This window comes from Cydia pomonella, chromosome 17 (assembly GCF_033807575.1).
Source record: "Cydia pomonella isolate Wapato2018A chromosome 17, ilCydPomo1, whole genome shotgun sequence".
Lineage (NCBI taxonomy): Eukaryota > Metazoa > Arthropoda > Insecta > Lepidoptera > Tortricidae > Cydia > Cydia pomonella.
This window is the reverse complement of record NC_084719.1, coordinates 2,564,605-2,585,257: the sequence shown is the minus strand read 5'-3', so window position 1 is coordinate 2,585,257 and position 20,653 is coordinate 2,564,605. Positions and strand designations below refer to the sequence as shown.

Genomic DNA, 20,653 nt, shown 5'->3' with positions numbered 1-20,653 from the left:
AAAGTTGCATTTTATCTACGTGTGGGGCAAAGTAATCAGATGCAAGTTTTGAGTTGTTTCCTTATAGAGCTGGTAGAATTGACTTTTAAATTATGATTTTGAATGATACATTTTATATTACGTTCATTTGAATTTGATTTGATTTGATTTTTTTGGCATTTTATAGTTAGTATTTTCCTCGTGTTGGTGTGGTGAAATTTTTTGTTTCACTCGGAGGCAAAGTTTGTTTTACCCTCGTGCCTTGAAACCCTCGCAAGACTCAAAATTCCATTTCTCGAACCACTCGCTACGCTCGTGGTTCAATTTTACAATCTTTCGCTTGCTCGGGTATCAATATTAGCACGAGCTGTTAAACAACAACTTTGCCCCCTTGTAAAACAATAGTACATTGTGCAACGAGGGGGGTAAGTGAAAATTTGGATACGAGGGTGGTAATGGTGGCCGCAGGCTGGAGGGAATTAAAGACCCGAGTTTGCAATATTCTTACCCTTGGAGTTACACACAATGTTTTTCATCACACTTGCGAAGAAAAAACTAAATTTTAAGCGAAATAATTCTTAAATACGATGGCATATCAAACTTTTGTCCGCCATTTTTTAAGAAAAAAGCTATAGCTTTTTGTTTTTTCACAATCCATAACTCCCGCGGGAACAAAATAGGCCTTTGTCCTTCAGTACACCCGCATGGAATAAGATCTTTTTCGAGTAAGTGTGATGAAAATGACTAATAATATTAATATATCACAACGACGAGTGAATAAAATTTTTTAGGATTGCGTTTCTGAAATATGACAATCGAAACCCTGTTACTAAGTTAACGTTGTCCGTCTGCTGGTCTCTCTGTCAGCAGATGAGAGCCGTATTTCAATAGTGTACCAATGGGGAGATATTATCATTCTGTTTTCTATAAGTTACCTCTTCAAAATCAAATATAGATCGTGTCATTCACGACGACGCGTGCCTTGCCTAGTGTTGGTAGCAACTAGATTCTTTTGAGTCTAAATTGAAGAACTCGACTTGTTTTTCGCGACTCACAGCTTAAAAAACTTCTGAGTCTTTTAAGTCCCGAGTCGAGTCCTTTATTGAGTATTTTTTGAACGCAACTCAAAAGGACTCGAGTCTCCGCATAAAGACTGAGTCTACAATTTTATAGGTTTTACCTAAACAACAGTAAAGTAAATAGGCATTATTGTATGATTTATGTTATGTACATCCATGAATTTCACATAAAGACAACGCATTTCGAAGTTATTTGTAAAAATATACAAGTTCTCCGACAAGGACTCAAGTCTCTTTAAAAGAATCGAGTTTCTAATAAGTTGAAAAGAACTAGAGTTCCATCTTAATTATGAGAGTCTGAAAAACTGAGTCGAGTCTTAAAGCAGAGGACTCAAAGGACTTAAGTCTTTACCAACACTAGCCTTGACTCGTGTCTTCATGTTATTAAAGGTTGGATTCAACAAATCTGCGCGTCATCGTAGATGACACGAAATATAATAAAACAAATTATAATATAAAAAAAACAAAGGGACATACAATAGACGTATTTTTTGTTTTTATTGTGTCTAAGTAGAGCTGTTACCTACAAACCTGAAATTAAGTATTATAATTAAGACAAATATTCTAGATAACGGAAAATAATAAAAGATGGACAAACGTGAATTACTCTGAGAAAAAAATGTCGAGTCGCACTTAGCCAGTCTTTATTGATGTATATGTATCCATTATGTATATACTTTTGTTGGCCTTTCACTGTAACATGTTTGTAACAGTTTATAAGTCTTTCCACTGATCAGCGACTTTCCACTGTTACTTCCTGCTTTACTAAACATTATCCCTTTGAATGTACCATGCACGCAAACTTGAAGTAGGTAGATCAATCGTATTTACATGCAAATACAAAGGTTATATTAATTTTATTATGTTATAAATATTGGACATTCGTACACAAATTGACTACGCCCCACAGTAAGCTCAAGAATGCTTGCATTGTGGGTACTCAGACAACGATAAATAATTGAATATGATACGTATAAATACTTCAATACATAGAAAACACCCATGACTCAGTCACAAATATCCGTGCTCATCACACAAATAAATACCCTTACCGGGATTCGAACCCAGAACCATCGGCTTCATAGGTAGAGTCACTACGCCCTAGGCCAGGCCGGTCGTCGTTATATGTTTATAAAGACGATTAATTGTCTAGTTTACCGACTACAGAATTTCGTTATTTATAGACAGATGGCCTGCGTTCCACGAACTCCAAATTTAAACTCAGACAAAACAATAGTCTAGTCCAAGCTATAAATAAAACTGTAATGCCAAACTTAGGTACTAAATGAAACATGAAAACTGCAAAGTAATTTGACTGAAATTTAAAGCAAGAATTTCATTTCATTCCATCTCAAGAAAGATACTTTTAATTTGAGGTAAACAAATAATCTCAGGGAAATCTTTCATAAACCTCAAAGGCTTGTATAAAACATCATTTTAAGGATAAGCTCGCCTTTGTATATAACATATTTTAATTTTATTTTGTTTGTCTGTTTTATATAAGCTATAGACGACATATAAGTTATAGTATATAAGTTAAAGATTTCGGAGTCACCGCAAATCAGATATTGAAATAATAATAGAGTAACAAATCACGCCCTCGAACGAGCGGAACCCAGGGAGATCACTTTACCTTCCCATCAACTGAGCTATCATAGTTTATCAAATAGCGGCAAATATTTCCATCATATATATCATTTGGGTCTCTCTACACAGGGGAACGCCTGGTGTTTTATTTATTTTAAATACCTTTATTTCCTTATTTATAATTTCTTTAACAGACGTTTTCCCACGTACAATAATTAAATACCTATTCCTAGAATTCAAAGCAACTTAGCTAACTTAACATTATATCCCATAGAATAGAATATAATTATTGTGTTTTCCAGAATACTTACAAATTTTACTGTATTTTATCATTTTGTGTTGTCCCAATAAATTTTTGTTTCTCTGTTACAAATAATTATAGTACAGGGTGTTATGGTACATACTGATAATAAAGTATTCAGTCGGTGAACGAAATCTTAACAGAGCCGATGTGTCTGCCCTCATAAACGTAACTTCAAGTGGTTAATCCTGTGAATGTCGTCGGCACTGGCGTCACCCCTCCCTCCGTCTCACGACGGCACGATGACCTGTAACAGGCCGTGTTACCTATGCAAACGAGTTGACTTCTTGGAGTAGTCCCACTTAAATACATATTTTATAAATATTTTTTAATGGATTCGGAGCTTAGATAACCTGTCATGAAGTTAATAAAAGATAAAAGATGATGCTGGTACAGAATATTATGAGAACAACACTCACACTGACCATGTCCTTGCAGTATGGTTTGTGAATTGTCGGTTGACAGTGTAGATGATGGTACTAGTACGCTGTTATGAGGTGTTGTCGTTGTTGTTGTCATCCTAAGGCACCCCAGAGATACTTACTGAGGACCTTCACGAGCTCGCGCTATGCCTTCCTATCTTCGGCAATCCTTCTGACTTCGCTCCGTTCAGTCCGACCGCTCGTGGCACACTCCCGACGGACCGTCGCCAAGAGTGTACACAAGAGTGAACCACGGTTTCCATCTCAACCGAAATTGATGGTTTTGGTTGGAAACCGCCACCCGTAATCAACAGGAGCTATCTTAATAGCTCACTGTGGAGTATGAATGAGCGCCTAGTACTTTGATGCTTTAAGTCATATATCTTCAGTTCCAATTTTTTTCTTTTTTTCAAAGATGTTAGAAAATGTTGTACGAGTAAGATATTTGAACATATACATAATACATTAATTTCAAAACTTCAACACCCATAACAAGCATGTATATAATTGAAGAGTCTTATGCCTGCTTATACTGTAACTCTGAACCTCTACTCGCTAAGGTTGAATGCCACTGAGACACCATTAATGGTGTCAGTGAGAGGCGCTGACTCCGTGCGTGTGAGTCGTTAAGGTGTCAGGATTACGATATTGCTATCTAAGCCAGTTGATTTAACACATGGAAAAGAAATTTTTGGGGCGTTTATATGAACCGTCTGACATACACGAAGGTAGTCTAACTAGTCTAAGGCGTGATTAGACAAACAGGACAATGGTGAAATTGAACTTTTGTAAAAAATTATATAAAAAAAACTTTGATTTTGTTCGATACAAAGCAAAGGAATCCTTTTGCGGTGGTTAATTGTAACTTGTTTTAGTGAAAAGACTAACAAGTAAAGTCCCACCCTTCCTTATCTCGTCAGTTTCATCAGATCTCTCTACGGCCATTTAAAATAATTTTCACCACACCAACTGGTAAAGGCCCAGAACTAATTAGAAAGTTGCATTTTGTCCACATGTGGGGCAAAGTAATCAGATGCAAATTTTGAGTTGTTTCCTTATGTTAGCCGGTAGAATTGATTTTTAAGTGATGATTTTGAGTGATGATAAATTCTTTATTGCGTTAATTTGGATTTGATTTGGTTCGATTTTTTTGGTATTGTATAGTTAGTATTTTCCTCACGTTGGTGTGATGAAAAATTTTGTGGCTCACTCGGAGAAAAAGTTTGTTTAATCCTCGTTCCTGTAAACCCTCGCAACGCTCAAAATTCCACTTTTCGCATCACTCTTTACTGACCATGACAAGGAATAAGGTTCAAACCTCACGTGTCCCGCCGAGTTTCTTGCCAGTCCCATATTGGGATACCTTCCTCCGATTTAGGAGGGAATTTAATCCTTTCAGGCAAAGGTGTAGGGTTAGAGCCGGTGTAGCTTTATTTGACGTTATTACATTAAAATCGAATCCGGCTCCTGGACAATTACAGAATCATTGAAGCTCGTGAATGTAGCAATGATGCCATAATTCCTCATAAGCCCTTCGGCCCGCAACTCGCGTGCAACAGTTGCCCAATTGATACGCAATTAGCCGCATTTTCGATACTGTTCTCGCTTGTTTGGCCGTGACAACATTCCTGAGTTATTACATTCCTAACTTCATCTGAAAATGTTTATAAATGTAATAAATAAATATTATAGGGACATTCTTACACAAATTGACTAAGTCCCACGGTAAGCTCAAGAAGGCAAGCCTTCTTGAGCTTACCTTAGCTTGTTGTGGGTACTCAGCCGACGACATATATAATATACAAATCCAACAACATCCATGACTCAGGTACAAATATGTATGCTCATCACACATAATAAATAATAACGAATTAATGTAATCTGTAAGTAACTGTGTGTACTGTCTGTCTAAGTAATGTGTAACTAATTTCCTATTCGTTGAGGAAAAGTGTTTGTACTAACAATAATGAATGATTAATCTAACCCTACGAGTTAGGGCTTAACCTGCTTAATTTATTTATTTGTTCTTCGAAAGGAGTAGAAATATTAGATTCCCTGGAAAACTGCACTGCTAATTCTTTACGGATTTATTGTTAAACTATTTAGTTTTATTTGTGTACATTATGCCCTCCCCTATTAGATTTTTGTCACGAATTAAGGTATTATTGCTTTTCGACGACCGATTTGGCCTGGTGGGTAGTGACCCTGCCTACGAAGCTGATGGTCCCGGGTTCAAATCCTGGTAAGGGCATTATTTCGTGTGATGAGCATGGATATTTGTTCCTGAGTCATGGGTGTTTTCTATGTATTTAAGTATTTATAAATATTTATATATTATATATATCGTTGTCTAAGTACCCTCAACACAAGCCTTATTGAGCTTACTGTGGGACTTGATGTCAATTTGTGTAATAATGTCCTATAATATTTATTTATTATTTTTATTGCTAAAGACGCCTCAAGGCATTAAAGTCGTTTTTTATTACCTACACTGAGTTTTACTTTTGTACAATAAAGTTTAAATAAATAGATTATTACTATAAAGCCGAAATAACCCCGCATTTGCTAAAAAAAGTCCAATTCCACCCGAAATGTATTTTGCATTAAGCAGAAGCAGCTTAGCAATAAAGGAATAGTGGGAAAAAGTCACCGTCGTGGGCGAGACTCGAACACGCGACTCCGGGATGCCAGTCCGCCTCTCTACCAACTTATCTACCGAGACTTACGTACCCGGCATCACGAGCTCTAATCCCGGCGTAGACAGTGAGTTTTTCCATTTTGCCTTTATTTCCAAGTATTGCAATTCCACACTGTATTCCAATGTTACATTGCCACTGAACACGAGTTGTAACCGCGCACTCCATCATCAGCCCAGCTAAGTTAACCGAATAGTTTCATGTGCATACACGTACTTAATAACACTCTAATTCGACAATCAATCTTCCCGAGTACCCACCTTACCCCAGATCCCCCAACATGCTATTATGGTAATTCGTCTATTATACGATATTTGAATTTAGTTAATCGCCGTGTGTGCGGCAGGCTGCGGGTATGAATATTATGAATTGTAAGTGCTCTCCTACGGATGAAGGTGATATAATAATATTTGGAATTACTGTAGTACCCATTTAATATAATAATATAAATATAGACATCGCTCCCGTCGTATGTATTTCCTGATCGATACGAAATGGGCGTCTCTTTAAGAGGCATGAGAACCTGCCGCCGAAAAGCCGCTCCCATATATTGGTGCGACTTTAAAGCTCCTCCGCATATACTCGTTCCGAACTTTATCCATTCGAGTCACACCTCCCGCCGTCTCAACATTGTCATCTTCTTGACTGTCCACTCGGAGCCGTACATTATGCAGCACGGACAACCGACTTATTAACTTTGCCCTTAGTTTATGAGCTTGCGTCACAAAGAACTCCTGTCAACGTGCACCCCGACTTTAACTTCGAACGATTGGCTTAAACCAACCAGATTTCTGACCTTCGTTGAAACATTGTTGTACATGTCCCGCACCAGCGATGGCAGCATGGTTCCATTTTAATAACTTGTCACTATGCCCGTCACTTTCGCGCTTACATACTTGTTAGAATGTGACAGCCATGGTGACAAATGATAAAGAGCCGACCATCTCAGCCCTACAGGTTGACATAGTGTACGGGTATATTCTGGGCTCGAAAGCCCTGCTAAACAAGTTTGCGAGACACACGATCACTAACCTTTTCTAATTCTTCTTAAGTAGCTACGAGTATAACATTAAAATATATATATTTATCACATGATATTTTATATATTTGCTAGATATTCATATGCTTGTATACATGAAATCTAAAGAACGATGGCGCATATTAGTTACTTATGAGAGCAGAGTACACAAACTAGACACGATGATAAACATAATCTCCATTACTTTCTAAAAAGCTTTTAAAACCCATTTACTCATCTTATCTCTAGAATCACACATCACCCGATCTTATTCCATTTTATACGGCACGTACCCGCGATTCCTTCTCGAATATATCATAACGCCTGAAGATACATCTTAACGGCATCTGAAGATAGATAACACGATTTACCGCCAGATGAAATTATCTCGTGAAATATTTATCAGGCCCATTGTGCCACTTGGCGCGACCGCGATGCTGTGACACCACTCGAGTATATGACACGAGTTTACGACTCGAGTTATCGAGTTGAGGTTTGATTTTATTTCGAGCTGCTGCGGTAAACGCGGTTGAAACGTAATGGCTAATTCGTAGATTCAATTTGGTATCGATCTAATGCTTGCAGATGGGCATTCGTCGTAAGTCTGAAAATTAACGCCTAATAATAATATTAGAATATAATAATAGATGTTTGTGCTATCGTCATATCGTGATCATGATCAAGGCTACCAGTGCCCAGGGCTGGCATTAGAGTTCTTTATCTTGTGTTACATCTAGGTTTTTCACTTCATCGGTCATTTCTAGTACACTTCCGTAAAGAATTAGTTGCTCCATGGCATTAAGGGTATTTTTCCTGGTAAACGATATTATCACTGTTTTGCGTGGATCCATGAAGAGTTGATGGCAATTGCAACATCTCTCCACTTGCTTATAGTATGGACAGTTGGTATACGAATCAAAAATACAGCTAGTGCAGAAACAGCTAACTCGAGTCATCAAGAAAACTCGCGCCAAATCTCGGTCTCGAGTCACTACTCCATCACTAATCGTGCGAGTTATTGCAATTTGAATATTGCACGACCGAGCCGGTGGCGGTGCGTCTGTAAATCTTCGCTAACTTATTCACAAACAGACTAATTTCATTTGCTTGTCGCGATGATGAGGTGCCGTATGTGAATATATGTGTCGTATAATACGTTAGGGAAGTGTGGGAGCGTGGCGGGGTGCTTGGTAGCGGGTTTTACAGTGCTTCACTTCAGGATGGAGTATTATTGACAATGATATACGTGAGTACGTATATATCAAAACAAATAATATATTGCAAAATAGTGTCAATAGGTATACAGGGTGATTCAGGAGACGTGAGCAGGATCAAGCTTGAGCATTCAGTAAGTTATAAGCAACTGTTTCGTACCAGTATTTGTGAGATTAACGTTCTTTTATTTTTTACTGTTCAAAAAAAAATGCTTTGATTTATTTACGCCATGTATGGTCACCCTCTTTGTTTTATCCATAACAAGTGACAAATTGAATGTCATCGGAGTCTGGTTACTTTTGAAAAATCGTATCTCACTCAAGTGTGACATTTTGTTTTCTTCATAATCAAGCTGCTGTCATAACGGTTAAAGAGGTTTTATCTTTCTTAATTAAGTGTTGTAGGGTGTCCATGATTGTAGATTATCAAATTTGTCCTTCCCAAAAAGTTAAATAACAGAAATAAAGCGAGATTGTTTTACTTAAATATGATGATTAACGGTTCATTAACATTTACTGATTGTGTATGCTTAGTCCTGCTCACGTCTCATGAATCACCCTGTATAATCGGAAAGACCGTTAGAGGAAAGACAGACGCCAACGATTTGTCACGTAACACATATGTACAATGTCACCTTAAAACAAGGAGAATGTTTGCACTCTTCGAACGGGTATCTGTATAGATTTAGCGGATACTGGAAGTAAAATGTAGTTCAGTGTTTAGATAGCTACGTTAACTTTGGAATCAGGTCATATATGTTATCTAATTTTGTATACTAGGGCAGTGGCAAATATGTATAAGGGGCCGCGTGACGGCAAGAAGCCACTGTTTCTAGAGAAGTTATTGAGCATTGCGCCTCCAGAGATTGTTGACGATCCGTTTTAGTAGAATAGTTAGTTGAAAGTTAAGGGGCACAATGAATGAACGACACCATGAATACTATGCATTCTCGGGACCACGGAACACGTTATACATGCCATGTCTGCAGAATAAGCAGTAGTAATCTTATAGCTATCTTATAGAAGATTACATCTTCTGTAAGGTAACTTCTAGTTTATTGTGTGTTCTAAATTCGAACAATATCCTCTAACGTCAGGTCACAAACGCGTCAAAACATGCCAAGGCTAGTGCAATTGATTTGTCAACATAAAGATTTGAAATAGAATGGATGAGAGATTTTTTTGTAGGCATAGGCAGCTAGAGTATTATGACAATTGAAGGTGCCCTTCCTATCTACCTAATTTAATCTTATATTTTAACATAATTAAATTTATACCTTAGTAAAGAAAGGAATACATACCTATTTGCTAAGGACCCAGCTTTTAAGTACTCCAGTATTTTTTAATTAAAAAAATTGGCATGTCGTAATATCATATCCACATCTCTCTGTGACTTTTTCTTCAAATTGCGAAATTAGATACGTATTTACATCCGAGTTACGAAATTCGACGTAAGGAAAACCTTCGAAAAGCTCAGGAAAGAATGAGGAAAGCAAATATTGAACCAAATATGCTCAATTTAATGCTGCTTTTGTACCTTTGTGTTCTGAATAAGGTATTCACAGAATTCGTAAAAAATAAAATGCAGCATTTGCTTTTTATTAAAGATTGTTGACACCTGAATCTTTTGAATTAAAAAATATTATATTTTTCCGTTGTTAAAAGTTTTTCCCGAGTTTTTTGATGTTACACAAAACGATTGCTATTGTATAGATAATTATTATTATTGTAGATTTCTATAGAGGTAAATTCACGTAAAATTATGATAACGAAGGTGACCATCGCGAGCGTAAGTAAGATTTACTTTCAGTCAAGAAGGTAAATTACTAGACCTGATTTATATGGTTAAGTATAAGATTTGTTTGGTTGGTTGATGAGATAATATTATGAAATTCACGGCCGCTACCGTTAGGTAAGTATAGTTTTAAGCATAATTATTAATGTTGGAGTACATTTCGACTCGGAGTGATTAAATGAGCTACTTTTCCATTGTGTGTCAAGATTTTATGAAAGTGTGTCAAAAGTCGACACCAAATACAACTCTTTTTTTGTCAGAGGTGGAGGTAATCCTCATTGGATTGCAAATTGCTAAATTTGTCTGTAGAGACATTCACTGTAGGTACAGTCAGCATCAAAAGTAGCGGATCAAACAAGGTTTCAAAAGTATCTACCATTCTGTAACAGCTTAACAAAAAGTGATGTTTCTATATGTAGAACAAGTAAGGCTGTAAAAGATATACTTTAGAACGTGAATTTTAGAGATTTATCTATATTTGGAAAAGTTATCCGCAATATCAGATACTTTTGGCGCGTTGTTTCGTCCGCTACTATTGATGCTGACTGTACCTACATGAAACCATCCACATTCGCGTATGATTGAAACTAGCAGTAATATTCTCAATTCTCAACTTCACAACAAGAGGTTCGCGACCGCTCTAACGTGGTCGAAGTTTACAGCGTGCAGCAGGACGGGCGACTGCTAACTTTGTTGCCATCGCGTGTAACTCGAACACGATATGTGTAGTACTTTCTGATAATTCGGTTTGATTTCCAGCTGATAATAATATTTGGAAGTTTGCTCCTCAATTACGCTAAATCGGCTTAACAGATTTGACCTAAATTCGGAAGCCAGCTCCAGTTATCCCGCTAATGGACATACGGATAATATTTATACACATAAAATGTAAATGTAAGTTTGAATTTTCTGAAATGTTTTTATGGCACTGAAATCTACGCTTCGATTCAATATGCGATTATTTTGAAAATACACGCTGTAGAATGGGAAATAACCGCCCCGCATCCCATAAGACAGCGCTAGTATATTCCTACGATATTTGTAGGTATAGTTGCAGCGGCGCTCTCCGCGGGATGTGCCAATACAGCGCTGCGCTCGGATGCGGCGCTGCATTATTCATCGCGCTAATGAATAATTACCATAATGCTCCAGATGGAAAACCAACACGCCTCACACCGACTAATCGCTACAAATGTACAGAATACCATTCCTTCGTTGTTAGTTAACTCATTCAGCGCTAATAACAACACATTAATGTTAGAGCCTTTTTCCACTGAGGTCCTGTTCTGAGGGAACGGTTTTTTACTGAATCCCGTAATCCTGAAAATTATAATATGTGTGTTCACTTCACACAGGTTGAGAATGAGCAAACTGGACACATCCAGCAAAAGACGGTATGCAGAAAGCTAGATGGGACAATGTCACATACATAGATTGTAGTGGCAAAGCCGAATAGCAAAATTCGAACGGTTCGGTTTTTTGCTGGATACTGCAATCAGGATGCCCGTGTGAAAGTTAGTACTACTAAACGGGACCCTGCAGAAAATCGTACCTAGTTACTGTACCTGCAAAAAATGGGATCTTGCTGTGGTAAAGAACTCTTAGGTGCGGATTATCGAGAATTTTTACACAAGGTAACTTTACTAACTACTACTAACTTTAAAGTTTATTCATAAACGCAATCTTTTGTGAATTTTGTGATGTTTAAGGCGTGACTAGCGACGCGACGTCAAAATTACAATGATGATAGCGTAAATTGGAGATAATATTTAATACGTAAGGTAGAAGTACTAGTGCTCGACGCTGCACTAGTACTCGACATGGGCACTTTATGTCAAAGTGACAAGGATTAAGTTCGAATACAGAAAAATCTTCGTTGTTCAAATTTAACTTTAGATTAGTTTTAGTATTAACATTGTACGCCGCATCGCGGTTGATTGTGATGATTCTACCCTAACATAATTTTAAGATCATTGTAACTCACAATATGACAATAAAGATTTCAATTAAAAAAAAAAAACCTATATTTCCATGAAATAAAGTGCCCATGTTGATGACTAGTGCAGCGTCGAGCACTAGTACTTCTACCTTATAAAAATAGGAAGTCTAAAGACCGTGTCACCGTTTGAGGAGTACAATCTATATTTTAATTATTTGCTCGTGTGGCAGGCCCTCCCGGTATTTTTGAGTGAGAGAATTTTGTTTATATGTAGTTTATTAGAAATTAAAAATAAATTGGCACCTTACCCTAACATCTGATCGGTAAAATGTTACAGTAACACATTTTTCAACTCATAATTTTCCGAAGTGCCTCTTAAACTGAGCACCGGGTCATATGACATGACCTAATTCTAACATGTCGTCACTTTCCGCCGACAACGCTTGAAATATCGCAAGTTAAAATCTTAAACACAAACAGAACCGACTTGACAAATCAGTCTAAAATATATTTTATACTTTAAACTCTCACGTTTTTAAAGACATATTTAAAGAGTTTAACGGGCTTAATGTGATATAATTTCAATATTTGTACCTTACCCGATGTTTCAGCTGGGTTGCACCAGTCTGTTGGCATACAGTCTACGAGTCGCCATCGGGTCGCCACTTTCCCGAATGAAGGTTGAGGGAGGCGATGGCTGAGATACACGTCATACTCGTGAACGGGTGCTGTTTGTGGAGACCGGTCTGTTTAAGCTTACACGGGGTACAGGTTATGTTAAAGTATGTAACTTTACTTTTGAGTGACATTAACGTGAGACACTTCATTCGGTTCTTGTCTGTTTTAATTTTTTGGTCTTTTAATTATTTATATAAGAATTCAAGCCTTGGCGACCCTCTACATCTCTAAGGATAATTTAATATATATTTTTATATTTTATCTCTGACACGTAGAGACTTATACATCTCTAAAGAATTTTAGTATTTTATGGTTTTATTTTTTTATCATAGTTTTTTTTTGTGTAATTTGACATTTAGAGACAGTATACATCTCTAATAAAGTATTTATTATTTCATAGATTCGATATTTGTAATTGTTTTTTTTTTTTTAATTTATTGTTTGTAAAAATGGACATGTAAAAGTGCCCCTGTGGCCTATTTGCTGAATAAATGTTTGATATTTGATATTTGATATTTGAGTAACATGTTATCATTGTATGGTAATTCATCAGCTCCACTTCGCCAAATATCGCTTTCCAATAGTAATTAGGATAACTCTTGCATTTTGAAACTTCTCTCGATTCCTCCAGAATCCTATCGTCAGATCATGATGTGATGGTAATGGGACCAAAAATTAAGAACACCTCCCCGATCAGGCCGTTAAAATAAAAGAAGAATTTTTGAAACTGTAACAGCCATCTTCGAGGGTTCGGAGAAAAACAAAAAAATCTCGACGAATTGAGAAACACGTCCTTCAACATCCAAAATAATAAAATACAGGATCTCGAAAAATGAAGTACGTCCTCCTTTTTGAAGCCGGTTAAAAATAATTTAAAAGGCTATCCACTTTACGGTGTAGGACTCTCAGACTACAACTAATTGTGTCACGCCGGGGACAATTTCATTACGTGGCTCTTTGTCCATTCAGTTTTACAATTGTAAAAGGAATCGCAAAATGACACTGTCAGGCGAGCGCTGAGCGCGGAGAACGAAGTCAAAGACGGCAAGTTCTCTGTGATTGTGTGGAGTGGACCTGCGTAGAGCTCGGACAGAAAAAGGTCAAAGCGGGGGAAGAGACGTTATTTGTTATTGTCTTTAAAGTCGCTTTTATAGATACTGTCAAACAACGTACAGCCAATCATTGCAAGTAAGACTTTTGGAGGAACCTTAAATATGTATACTTCAAATATTGGTGCACTAGGAAAGAATTTTGAAAGCTTAAATTACCGGCTATGTATTTTTTTAAATATTATAATTGCTTTTACAATAAAATTTAATTATTATTTGATATAAATTAAATTATTGTCGGAATGACTAGACTCAATGTTTGAAATTTACCGTTGCAATAAAAAGTGTGCAAGTTGATAATAAAATTAATAAAGGAACTAAAACTCTTAATTAATATTGTTTACTTCAAGGACGAATAACATTTTGTCATTGTAATTTAAAAAATACGAGTAATTACTATCGATATCGTTAACACTCAAGTCGTCACATTTAATGAATCAGAAGCAATTGTACGTTTTTGCCCCTAACAACCGGGCTATGAATATCAACTTGAATGTTCTGCCATCGGGCAACACACAAGTTATTTTTAAACGATTTCGAGATTGCAAAAAGAGGAGGTTCTCAATTCGGTTGTATACACCGTGTTTTTATTGAATTCATTAACTCCGGGATATGGGTAAGTACGTTTAAGAAAACTAAGTGGCATAGTTAATTTGCAATTTTCATTGTATTTTTATCAACAAATCAAGCATTTATATTAAAAAAAGTGACATTTGATGAATTGGAACTGCTGATGCTGATGAGAATGGAACTCGTCTACATTATGTTTGCTAGGCAAATTAGGTTTTCAAGACAAGGAATTACATATAGGCATACATATAGTGATTTTTGTATTTTCTTTATTTATATTTTTATCCTATTTATTAAATACAATGAAATGTGTCAAGGTGGGTGCAGTGACAAAAAAAAACCATTTTACCTCCTTATCTACACACTTAGGCGTACAACGCTGTCTTTTTAGGGTTCCGTAGCCAAATGGCAAAAAACGGAACCCTTATAGATTCGTCATGGTCACTTTTTTCCAAAACTATAAGAACTATACTGTTCAACTACTGTGTTGGTAAGTAGATGTATTCTAGGAACCGCATTAAGATTTTCACACAGAAATAGAAAAAAAAAAACAATACATTTTGAGGGTTCCCCATACTTACAACTGAAACTCAAAATTTCTTTTTTTTTTCATCAAACCCATACGTGTGGAGTATCTATGGATAGGTTTTTAAAAATGATATTGAGGTTTCTAATACCATTTTTTCCAAACTGAATAGTTTGCGCGAGAGACACTTCCAAAGTGGTAAAATGTGTCCCCCCCCCTGTAACTTCTAAAATAAGAGAATGATAAAACTAAAAAAAAATTATGATGTACATTACCATGCAAACTTCCACCGAAAATTGTTTTGAACGAGATCTAGTAAAGCATAGTTCATATAGAATTGGCACATAATTAGCAATGTTTAAAAAATAATAATTCCATGGCGGGAAAAAAATTGACAATTACAGTTCAATTACCAACCTTCAAAGTATTAATGGTGAAAATATTATTTTCCTAGCTTTATGCATTTTAAAGTTTTCGGCCATCAAAATTGAGAACAGGAGATTGATCGTGCACAAATACTTCGAAAATTCTTATCGATCCCGGACCAAGACAGCTAAGTCGCTTAAGATGGTAAAAGCTAGTATTTGTAGGGTCATAAAACGTTACAAGGAGACTCTATCAGCCGACAGGAAAACACAAACTAATCGGAGGTCTGGGACAAATAACAAGATTTTGGGAAAAAAGTCCCAAGGTCACTCAAACAAAATTCAGGACGGTCTAATTACGATTTATCCCAAAAATTCAAAGAAACTTCTAGAGAGATAAAGATGATTCACCTCAGAGGTGGCTATAAGAGCTATCGAGCAATAAAACAGCCAAATCGGACTGTTAAACAGATCCGACAAGCTAAAACACTAGCTCGACTATTGTACGACCCAGTATTGACAAAATTCGAAGGTTGCTTGTTGTTGGACGACAAGACGTATGTAAAACTCGATTTTAATCAACTACTCGGTTCGAAGTTTTATATGGCCAATAATAGAGGTAATTTACCCGAATAATATAAGTTCGTGAAACTTGACAAGTTCGCAAAAAAACATATGATATGGCAATTCAAAAATTCAATTTGAATTTGAATTTTTGAATTTTGAAGGAATTTATAATTTCGGCTGTAAGAGAAAAGTTTTATAACATAGTCAACAATGAAGTCGGACCTTTATATTAAAGAGTGCTTAGAGAAATGAGTATTGGTATTTATTAGAACCCATAACGGTCCTGTGAAATGTTGGCCAGATTTAGCCAGCTGCCACTACCCAAAAAAAGTTTTGGTATGGTATGCTAATAATCAGGCCAATTACATACCCCGCGAGATGAATCCTTCGAATTGTTCCCAATTTCAATCTATCAAAAACTACTGGGCAATCATGAAAAAAATTTAAATAAGACTAGTCAAATTGTCCAGGGTATCAATTCATTGCGATCTACAAGAAATCAATACGCCAAAAATGTCGACAAAAGTGTTATTCAGAAAATGACGGGGGTCCATTATGAAAACAGTTCGTAATTATTTACATAACAGAGTTTATTTATTTATTTATACATATTTGAAAGCTAAATACATTACTATTTAAAATTCACCATTCATAACTTTCTTATTTTATTAACTTAAAAAAATAACAATCTTCTAGTGCGTACCAATTCTATATGAACTATGCTTTAAGTAGTTTTTTTTTAATACGTCATAAATGGTACGGAACCCTTCATAAGCGAGTCCGACTCGCACTTGGCCGCTTTTTGTATTAATTTCTTTGTATTAAATCCAAAATCTACAATAATCTTTCGAGTCGGATTTTTTCTTAAAAATTATTAATTTGACGTGCGCGCTCGGAATGTCGCAGGAAAGTTTCAAGTCTACTCGTATTTATATTAAGAGTAAAGGGAACGACCGCTTCTCGAAACGTAGTCCTCGGGGAATACGGACTACGTTTGTATAGTAACGGGGGTTTCGCACAGGTCCTCCACTTTCGTCTTCAAGTCTCATTTTAATAGATTGTAGTGTATAAATATTGTGATAGTTTATATCAATACTTATAGCGTATTGGAGCTTCGTTTAAACATGATTGACATGCTATTACGTTACACGGTACAAATGCATGTATTTGCTCGTAGGTATTTGCTTTATTGAGTCCAGTTGTTTTCAGGTCAATCGATGAAAACAGGCATTTACTGAAGTACTATAAGTCAGCAAGGTTGAATTTATAAAAAGCCTTCGTGGATAATAAATCTCTAGCATTAGTACTCCGGACGTACGGTGAACCAGGATAGCTTGAAATGCAGAGTTGGCTTTAAAAATTCAGTTTTTACTCCATTATATTTCTCTTTCGTCAGGCCACTAGTGGAAATATATTTTACTTAATATGTAGATTTTTAACTGTTTACGTACCTAAACAGAACTGACTTAAATATAATTTTGCCCAAATTCAGATTACTTTAGAATGCGTCTTAACTACTTATTTTACTATACTTACTACTTACTTACTATATACTCAGACAAAACATAGTGTGGCAGTATATTTTTATAGAAATTAATATTTATGATGGCACTGGACTCGACAAAGTGAGGACTTTGTCATTGAAAAGACTGTGATAGCCAATTTTGACCTGTGCAATGCAAAGTTTATAAAAAACGCATGACCGCAGCGGACCATATTAACATCGGAACAAAGTGCATGCATACATTAAAGTTTATGACGTCATATTACTTGTAAAACCACCGCTACAAATTGTTTACAACAGTTCTATTTGAGGCCGGAACACGGGCTCGTTTATATTTAAATGAATGCGACGTGCAATTTATAACGAGTGCGATAATAATTTTCATACACGAGTAGCGGTACGTTGTACGTCGCGATCCGAATACCATTACAACAGGATACAAATTATTTATATTTTACAAAGCGACAGGAAAGCGCACACGGGCCGCGCGCACGACACGGCCTTACAACGCAAAATCCACTTTAACTTCATAAGTATACAGCTCAAATTCACTCCACTTAAAATTCCTGTGCATGTATCATTGAATTTGAAAGTATAATTGGCATCGACATCGCTAATGCGATCTGATTGGCGGGCGCGGCCGCGAGCTGCGCGCGCCTTATCGCCGATGTGCTGTTGTGTGTGCAATCGACGAATGCATCAAACAGGACCCTGACAAGAGCTAAATTGCATTTTAGTGTCACGCTAACGCTGCCCACTATGTAAGTTACGTCGGTTACGTGTTGTTTTTAGCGACCGAAGCGATGAACGAGAGGTTTGTAACTTGCAAACCTTTCTCCATGATGTTCTGGCATATAACCGATGGCTACATTTCAGAGTGGTGTTGATATCCCATTGTTATATGTTTGTGTTTGGTTACTGATTTTAATTTTCCCGTATTTTCCATGGCATAATTACGTTAAATATCATCTGAATTAAGGATGAAAGAAAATTGAGGGCAACTCAACGTCTTCGCTGCGTTTAGCTCAGCATTTAAATATAAAAAGTTCATAAATTAATTTTTAACAAGTCTCACAACGTCTACAAACGATGTTATTAAGCTTAGAATAAATTTAAAAGTGGAAAAATTGCTGCCTCGGTTGAGACTTGAACTCACGGCCTCGGATCGATACTCCAGCGCTCTGCCAACTGAGCCAACAAGACCACATCCATTGCCAGCATATTTTCCCACCATATGGGTCTAGAAGACCCTAACGACATCTACCGCAAGAACATTACACGTTTAAAAAGTACATAGGTACTTAATGTATAAATAGAATCGTCATTAATATTCATAAATTTCCTTGAAAGGGTTAAAGTTCGTGCGTAAAGCTTCGAGCTTCTGCCCGCGACTTCGTCTGCGTGGGATGATGATGATGGTTGATACAAACTATCCTATGTAGGGACATAGGATAGTTTGTATCAAGGAACGAGGAAGGCCTTGGGCCGCAAACTATCTCCATACCAAATCCATAAATCTGTTTAGCGGTTTAAGCGCGACGCGCGACGAGGTAACAGACTCATCAGACAGACAGTTACTTCCGCACTTACGAGTACAATATTACTAGGGATTCGGCTTCAGAAAGATATGCGATGTCAAATACTCCAATAATTCACTAATCTATCTACCTGTTTACTTCTCTGCATGAACACACGGTCCCATCCAACAACCCTGAAAACTAAATAAAGTTGGGATCCTCGCCCGCTAGTTCCGCCATACTTTAAATACCTCCATGATTGAAATACTTCGCCCCTCATAGCACACGCGCGGAGTAGTTTTGGTAGAAATTCGACTCGTTGGAGTCTAAATTCGAAAAAAATACTTTTTTTCCAAGATATCGCCCGAAAAAAAACTTCCGAGCCTTTGAAGCCCAAGTCGAGGTCTAAGGACTCGCGCCTCCGAAGACTCCGTCAACAGTTTTGTAGGCTTTATCGAAATACTGGTAACAGTAAAAAAAATAAGCGTTATTGTGTAATGTAGGTACCTAACCCATGAATTTTACTCGAAGATTTTAGATTTTATTATAAAAAAGACTGTTGTCTGGAAATGAATCAAATCTCATAAAAATAATCGGTTTTCTAACAAGTTGAAGGAAACTCTAGTTTCGACTGAATCATGAGACTCTAAACAACGAAGTTGAGTCTTAAAGGAGAGGACATGAGTTTTAAGCAACACTTATAGCGCGGAGGGGTTGAAGGAGGTCACAAGGAGGAAGAGGAGGTCGTTATTCTGCTCGTTAGTTATTTATTTACCTTTAATTAGAGTTAATGAAGGGAATTAATTGGTCGTAATTGTGGGAGATTACAGAGGCTATGTCGCGCTGGAGTTACTCTTTAGCTTGTGGAATTATCCATTTTGCTGTCAAATAGTGTTAAAGATAGTATCTCTCACTATACTGTATAATAAAAGTGTTTCTTGTTAGTTCTTCTACAGTAGGTATCTGCCTATAATAAAAAGCTACTTCCACCTACCTGATGAATTACGAGTCGATCTTATTTTGGCAATGCTGGAATTACAAAATTGCACTTTATAACGAAAATAAAAAAGTTTTAAATTTTTAAGGAATCCTTTTGTGGGCTGTATTTAATTGTTTTGTACTAACTTTAATCACTAGTGTGTTACTTGATGTTATTTTGTTCAACACACACTGTTATGTTGTTGTTTCGTTACGTGAGTGAGTCCCCGTCCCCGGCACAGCTCCGAGAACGTTTTAAAAGGGCATTTTCCGCAACGGGCTCAGGACGCGCGTGGTCCTAATGGCCTGTAATGTGCACTGCACTGCACATTCTTACTGGATAACATTGACTTTGCACAAACATGCTGTTCAGTTAGCAGCGCATGAATCAACGAGCCAAAAATCTGCCACCCTGGATTACTTTTTCAAATAGATTCAAGGCTCTTGAGGGAAGATTTGGCTTGGCACTGACTTCAAACGTACATCAGTCGCTAGTGCATTTAAAAAGGATAATATTTTATTTTTTGAAATCGGTTTTCCTTTTTTTAACTAAACGCTGTTTAATAACATCTGTTATTGAACAGCGCGCGTATGCCCGGGACTTCATCCGCGTTGAAATCGTTAAGCTGCTCTCCGGATAAATTCTGGGAGAAAAGTATCCTATGTTATTTTCCAGGAAGTGTGTGTTAACCAAAATCCGTTCAGTTGTTATGGCGTGATGGAGGTTTGTTCAAACATCCATATATAATAATCTTTCACATTTATAACATTAGTAGGATTAGTAATCTGATAAAGAAAACATAATACTT

At 36.7% G+C, this 20,653-nt stretch overlaps 1 protein-coding gene across 1 annotated transcript in view; it reads left to right on the top strand.

Annotated features, from left to right (window-relative positions):
* LOC133526877 (hemicentin-2-like) overlaps positions 1 to 20,653 on the top strand; it is a 212,865-nt gene that overhangs the window by 167,565 nt on the left and 24,647 nt on the right. The gene's annotated exons all lie outside the window — the stretch shown is intronic.